Raw genomic sequence first — 8072 nt, 5'->3', positions numbered from 1 at the left:
TTGACATTATTCTGAACAAATTTTGACCCCCAAAAAACAGTTATATCTAAAATATTAAAAGCTTTAATCAATGAATATTAATGTCACACCTGATGCTCCCAGAGTCTTGGCAGATTTAATTTTTCACTTCCTCAGTTAGGAAATGATCTTCAGGTTGATTTTGGAGTGCAGACGTTTGTCAAACTGGAATGAGTATAAAACTGTGTGTGTGTGTGTGTGGGTGGGTGTGTGTAGATGGTCTCCACTTGATTTCTAGTTTAGATTAGTGTTTTGATGTCTCCTCCTCTTTTCTACACCAGCATTTCATGTAAACATTTTGTGCAATGATGGACAAAGTTGTGTGTATTTAAAATTGGAAGAAGACAAGGGAGACAGCTGGCAAAAGTGAAATATAAACATTTATTGATTGGTGTCATGGGTAACTGGCAAAATATCGGAACGAGAGGGAAAAGCTGGAGGTCTGCATGTCAGCAGCTCGATTTAGGAAAAAAAAATCAAACCTTTAGTTTTAATTAAAAGTCAAATGAAAAAAATGTTCACATCCTGCGGAAGCACAGGTCCTTCACCGGGCCGTTCGATGCTTCCCTTCCTTGTTCACAATTTCTAACTGCACTCTAAAGGGTCTTCCTGAGAAAAAACTTCCAGTAAATCAGTAGCTTTACTCCAAAAAGTCTTTTCCCTGCCAAAGTTACACTTTAATATTCTGAGGCGCCCCTTCCATGAACCCCCTAGAAGTTTGCCTGTTGACTTTTGTCGCCTCGACTTCCTTCACTATTCAGTCGAACTTTGGCTTATGTGCACTCCAAGTTACAAAAAAATTGGCCTACGAATAAAGCTTTTGATCACATTTTGAATTGAGCTATGAACGAACACATAAACAAACTGAAGGGCTTCTGCATTGTTTCATTGTAGCATAGCGGCAAGTTTACATCATTAATCATTGCGTTTGACTGTTATAACACTTTTTGTGCTTTTTTCAGTAAGCTAGCCCTCGTTATGGCTGCCAAAAAGGGTAAAATTGCTAGCGATAGTGGTGTGAAGAAAAAGTTATGAATTTCAGTCAATCTGAACAAGAAAATCATAGCAAAACTAGAAAGTTGTGTTTGCATAACAGATCTTGCCAAGTAGTATCATATGGCCAAGACAATCCGTACAATCCTGAAGACCAAAGATGCGCTGTCGACGGCTGATGTGGATAAATACGTAAACAACGCAACGTGGTTTGGATGAATGAAAGACATCTTGCTAGAGATAGCACTAGCGAGGGTTTCATATGTGAAAGGTTTTATGTTCGCATGCTGAATGGCGAAGGAAATACAGAGCACAAGTGCTGGCCAGAAGAGAAAGAACACCAGACACACAGCAATAATTAAGGTTATACTTGATTCCTTTCTGTATATTTGCCACAAATAAACCCAGGAAAAGGTTTCTAATGAGTGCAATACGTTTTTTGGTGCTGGGGAACGAATTAATTTCAATAGGACATATTGATTCTGTTCACAAACAGTCCGGATGGCAAATGGAGTCAAAGAACAAATTAAATTAGTAAGGCAAAGTTCTACTGTATTTGTAGTTTGACTCCATGCTTTGCTTGGTGTTGGCATTCCGAATCTTCCCGCCTGTTTGTAAAGAGAACTATTCGAATACTAAAAGATGGCCAGGGTGTCATTCTTCATTGTCATAAGCAAAATCTGCAGGTGAAAAATGAAGTACAACTTTCTGTCTTTCTCTGCAGCGCCCCAGGTCCAGTTAGCATACTAATTAACCTCCTAGAAGGTCAGTGCCGTGGACTGTGGCTGCAGAACTTGCATTTGTCATGTCATAGCTTGAAGGAAGGAAGAAGAGTGTGAAAATAAATTAAAGTAAAACAATGATGGCGGTTGGATTCCGAAAGGGGGCCTTTCTGCAAGGACTTTGCAAGTTCTCCCTGTATCTGAATGGGTTTCCTACAGGTTTTCCGGGTCTCAAACATGCAGCAAGTTCTTTGGAGACCCTAAATTCCCCAGACACTTGAATGAGGGAGTTAATGGCTGTTTGTCAAAATCAGACATCAATGCTTGGAAAAGAATTTCACAGTCTCAGGGTCGCCAGGCAGGTTTTGTTATTTGTTTGCTGCTTTTTTTTTTGGTTGGACTTGGGGTGCTGCACATTAGGTGGGTGGTGGCAGTCTGGAGTCTAGGGGGTTTTCTTAGGGGGTACCACAAGGATCCAACGTGGGCCTGGTCTTGTTTACTATTTACTCTAATAGATTGGCCTAGCAACACTGCTACCAAACTGTTTTCAATTTTCAACTGAAGGGCGGCACTGCAGTGCTTCTGCCTCACATCTGGTTTGATTCCTACAGGGGGCCTTTCTGGGTGGAGTTTGCAAGTTCTCCCGGTGTCTACGTGGATTTCCTTCGGGCTCTCTGGCTTGCTCCAACAGTCTCACTGGAAAACCTTAAATCACCCAACTGTGTAAGAGAGTGATTGGTTGTTGATTGAAAATAACTGTTTTTTTTTTCCTCTGTGGGTAAAACACACCAATAGGCTTCAGAAAAACAACTTTCTCAATGTGTGACTTGACAAGTACCTTTTAAAAGACCCCATCCCAAAATTACCTGATTTATTCATCCCACCCTCAGACCCCTAAAATACAAACAACAAAAAAACGACCTTTGTGTGACCTTAAATTCCAAATAATATGAGCGGGAAATCAACCAAGGAAATATTAATTTCAGTTTTCTATGTTCAGCCTTTCAGTAAAAGGGTCTTTGAACGCTCCCTGCTTTTGTCAAGGAAATAGTCGAGCGTTTTATTATTTCCCTGTCTCTGGAGATTCTTTTATGAAAACCCGGACGTAAAGTTCAAACGTGGGTTATATTATAGTGTTGGGATGGGGGCAGGGCATGAAGTAGTGAACCTCACAACAAAATGAAATTGCTTATCAGACATTTCGCTTTATTAAAAGCTTGCTGCTTGGATTTCCACCATGGCTCCACTGGCTCATGGTTTTTCTCTAATTAGGTAAATTCCTTGTCTTAAAAAGAAATGATAAAAAACAAAAAGGTAACCAAGAATTAAGGTATATTTTAAACTAACTAAATAACAGTGAAAATTGATCTAAAAATCAGAAAAAAAGAGCAAAAGCTTGGGAAAAAATGGCCTTTAAATTTCAGTATGTTCGGATAAACCATGTTGATGGCATTACTAGTAGGAAAAAATAGTATTCCCAAAGGTAAATTAATTTAAAATTAATAAATGTTAAGATAAATCATAATGTTGATAACAATGACAAGTATTAATGTTGGAATTATTATTATTACTATATTGTACCTAAAAGTCGCATGAGCATGAGAGCCTGCAAAAATGTACAGGAAATAGCAGAAATGTAACTGTGCACTTTTCAAATTGAATTTTTCAAAAAAGGAAAAACAGAATGCTTTTCTTCTGACATTCCTGTTCAATGTACAGAAAAGTATTCTCATAATGATCAAGTGAAACTGATGTGACAGCAGTGCATTCTGTTTGGATGAAAAGATTCTCTCTCAGTGGTCTTGAATACTTTCATGTTTAATTTGAAGTCATTCCATCCATAAATCTTCTCTTTGGTTTTCTTCTAGACCTCCTGCCTGGCAGCTCCAGTTCCAGCATCCGTCTACCAATATATTCTCTATTCCTCCTTTGTATATGACCTTCGCTGACCTTCTCTCCAAAACATCTAACATGTGCTGTTCCTCTGATAGACTCATTCCTGATCCTATCCATCCTGGTCACTCCCAGAGAACCTCAACATCTTCATCTCTGCAACCTCTAGCTCTGCCTCCTGTCTCTTCGTCACTGGAACTGTTTTCCAGGCCATACAGCATCGCTGGTGTCACCACTGTCTTGTACAACTTTCATTTTCATTCTGGCTGATAGTCTCCTATCTCATAGTACCCCTGACACTTTTCTGCACCCATTCCAGCCTGCTTAAACCCGTCTCTTCACCTCTTTTGCAGACTCTCCGCTGCTCCAGACTGTTGAACCCAAGTACCCGAAATCCTCCACTCACTATAGCCTCATCGTTCCACCTCGGCTCCTCTTATTTACACACATATATTCTGTCTTGCTGTGACTAACCTTCATTCTTCTCCTTTCCAGAGCATACCTCCACCTCTTGGTTTCCTTCAACCTGTTCTCTGGTCTCACTACAGATTACAATGTCATCTGCAAACATCATGGTCCATGGAGATTCCTGTCTAACCTCATCTGTCAGTCTGTCCATCACCACTGCAAACAAGAAGGGGCTCAGAGCTGATCCCTGATGGAGTCAGACTTCCACCTTGAACTTCCCTGTTATCCCTACAGCACACCGCACCACTGTCTCACAGCTAGCATACATGTCCTGCACCAGTCTAACATACTTCTCTGCCACTCCAGATTTCCTAATACAATACCAGAGCACCTCTCGTGGCAGCTTGTCATATGCTTTTTCGAGGTCTACAAAAACACAACGCAGCTCCCTCGCCTTCTCTGTACTTCATTTGAAAGTAAAACCTAAATTGTGATTATAGGCTTTACTTAAAAAGCAATTTCTCCAACAAATTAAGCATCAAATACCCTCCTTCATAAATGTGAAAGTATCACTATCATTTAGATTTTGTCTCACAATTAGCATGACAAGCATGAAAAGTTGATCTTGTTTTGGTACCAGAATTCGGAAGCTAATACAGCACTGGCCCCGGGATGTGAAGCAGATGCATCTAGAATGAGGATCAGGACTGCCAGGCATCTGACCACTAGATTTTGTCAAGAAAAAAAATCACATAATTTCTTGCCGCCATTTTAAGCCATTTATTTTTACATGTGTTTGTATGTGACCTTGCAGAATCATATCTCGACTGGGTTTAGAGATTTTCTTGAGCCATGTTTCTTTGAGATCTCGGATGTTCTGCCTGGAACCTGGCAGAGTCAGTGTCCGAGTCCCAGGCTTGCAGCTCTGATCTGACATCGAACAGGGAAAATGTGTTTATCACCTGGATGTACTTCTTGCCCTTCTTGTTGCCTCGGAACCCTGAATGGCAAGGACACTGGCCTCGTTCCGGAGGTCCACGGAGGCGGCTGATTTCCTTGCTGTCTCCTAATGGCGTTCATCTGTTTGCTGGATCCCGACATATTTGTAGATGTCATTGTTCAACCTTCCCTCAGTTTTGATAATTGCAGAGCCGAGAGGTTGCAGATATGACCCTGAAAGTGTCCTTGAATGACATTCAGATATTATCATTGGTCCGATGGCATTGGTGGCTGTGGATCCTGGAGTCGATGTCTTGACTGATGTCCCACACCAAGTGGGTGTGTCAACCCTGTCAGTGTCAGGTTCGTAGTTCTACTCTTGGGTGACGGCTTTATCGACCGGTAACTGGTGTATTATTTGCTTGTGCGCACCTGAAATTCTTGTATTACAAACCTCATGTTCATTCTTTGTTCCGCTTTCACCAAAAAAAAGCAAAACGATTTAAGGTGACATTTTCAAAGCTTTTCTGGAGTGTCACATTGGACACTCAGACTGACACCACAACTAACCACCACCCTCCACGCACCCCCTCCCCGCTTCATCCACTTGTTCTTCATATTTCCCGGTTGCAATCCCACCCCGGAGCTTTAACACAGAGTGAAACACGTCTGTCAACACACACAAACAGGAATCTTCCTGTCTGTTAGATAAGACCCAGAGATACCGCAGGACAGCTGCTCAGAAACAGGAAAAAAAAAAGACTTGAGAAATAAAAACGCTTTACTCTTCTCTGCCCGCCGCTGCCGCCATTTCTTGACAGCAGCAGAAAAACCTGATGGTGCTGATCAAACCAGGTGCGAGGTGAGCGGTGCGGTTATTAATCCAGCCCTGGGAACGATGGGAGTTGCCGCTATACAACAGGTTTAAGGAGCATTGCACGTCAGATGGAATAAGAATCTGTCAGCCATTTTCAGGGAATAACAATTTGAGAGAAAGAGGGAGTGTGGAATGTGGACAATACATGCGCCCAACAGGCATCCCACCACTCGCTAGACACAACGGCGAGGCAATCTGGTGTGTTCAATGAAAATCAGTCAGGGTGTTTTTTTTTGTTGTTTTTTGTTGTTTTTTTTTGGAGACTATTGAGGAAAATTACTAAAAGGATTTCACCACGGGGAGGATTTGTGCAACCCCGAAGCCAAACAGCCATGAACCAAATCCCAATGATTAAATATCATTTCACCGATAAATATTTACTCCTTAAAAAAGGAAAAATATTCTCTTTTTCAAGTTCATTCATTATAACTCTAATGTAATTGAACATGGCACTTAGTACTAATAATAAATGGTTTCATTACCATTTATTGTTCTGATCAAGCATTGGGTCGACCACAATTTGAGCCACAAGATTAAATTCAAAAATCAACATATTTCTACTCTCCTGTTAATCAAATAATTAGTAAATAGTAAATAAATATTACAACAAAGATCTTACACAGTAATTATATGGATAAGGGCGCTATCCTGGCCAATCCTTCCCACTCCCTGCACGACAAGCTGTGGGTGATGTGCAGCTCCTTCAGCCAACGGTTCATCCCACCCCTGGGCAGAACTGAACGCTTCCGAAGCTCCTTTTGTGCCCACGGCCATCAGACTGTGCAACGGACTCTCTGGACGCCACACAACTCGGACTGACCTGAAGTGCACCTGCGCTGCTTCCATAATCTAACTACCTTATCCCATTCACATACCATGCCCTAACTCTGCTGTCTTTCTGACGTCTTCCTCTTCTTCTACATCTCCTTTCGGCTTTTCCCTTCAGGGGTCACCAAAGCGAATCGACCTTCTCCATGTAACTGTAATCGTTGTATCCTCCTCACTCACACCAACTACCTTCATATCATCTCTCATTCCATCCATAAATCTTCTCTTTGGTCTTCCTCCAGACCTCCTGCGTGGCAGCTCCAATTCCAGCATCCGTCTATCAATATATTCACTATCCCTCCTCTGTACATGACTGAACCATCTCAGTCTGGCTTCTCTGACCGTCTCTCCAAAACATCTAACATGTGCTGTTCCTCTGATAGACTCATTCCTGATCCTATCCATCCTGGTCACTCCCAAAGAGAACCTCAGCATCTTCATCTCTGCGACCTCTAGCCCTGCCTCCTGTCTTTTTGTCACTGGAACTGCTTCTAGGCCACACAGCATCGCTGGTCTCACCACTGTCATGTCCCTCCACAGTATTTATGCGGGCTTGGGACCGGTTCAGTGAGACACTGGCCTGTGCCGCCCTGAGGCTGCATTCCCGCACACATCCGGCCTATTGATAAGTTGAATATATACCGCTCAAAAAAATAAAGGGAACACTTGAACAACACAATGTAACTCCAAGTCAATCACACTTCTGTGAAATCATAGTGTCCACTCAGGAAGCAACACAGATTCATTTTGACTTGTTTTAAGGACATTACATCAAAGTTGGATCAGCCTGGAGTTTGTTTTTACACTTTAATTTTGAGTGTGATTCCTAATCAGACCTCCATGGGTTGGTACAATTGATTTCCATTGATCATTTTTGTGTAATTTTGTTGTCAGCACATTCAACTGTATAAAGAGCAAAGTATTTCATAAGAATATTTCATTCATTTAGATCTAGGATGTGTTTTTTAAGTGTTCCCTTTATTTTTTTGAGCAGTGTATATTGGTTATGGTTATTGGTTTTTATGTGGTGAATTAATAGGGTTAGGGTTAGGGTTCTCATCCTGTATCCTTGTCCAAAAAAAACAATCATTTGATTTTTCAACCCTCCTGCAAAAGCATGTCAAAATTAGTAAAAGTTGGTGTTGTTCTCCTACCCATGGCCTTTTCCAGGTGGGTTGCGACAGGAGGCAGACGGAATGGAGACAGACAGAATGTACGTCTGCCCTCACCAGGGGGACGACAAAGGATCAGAGATCAGACACCTCAAACAGAGGAGAGGACACAGTGACGCCTGTCTGTCTACCTCCCCGTCGGCTTGCCCGCCTGTCTGTTGGAGAGCCGGCCGAGAAACAACTCATTTACCGGCGTGCTTCATCAGGTCTCTCCCGTAGAAC

The sequence above is a fragment of the Fistularia commersonii genome, chromosome 10 (assembly GCF_037954325.1).
Source record: "Fistularia commersonii isolate RoL2024-O1a breed Wild chromosome 10, RoL_Fcom_v1.0, whole genome shotgun sequence".
Lineage (NCBI taxonomy): Eukaryota > Metazoa > Chordata > Actinopteri > Syngnathiformes > Fistulariidae > Fistularia > Fistularia commersonii.
Note: the sequence above shows the minus strand (reverse complement) of the source record.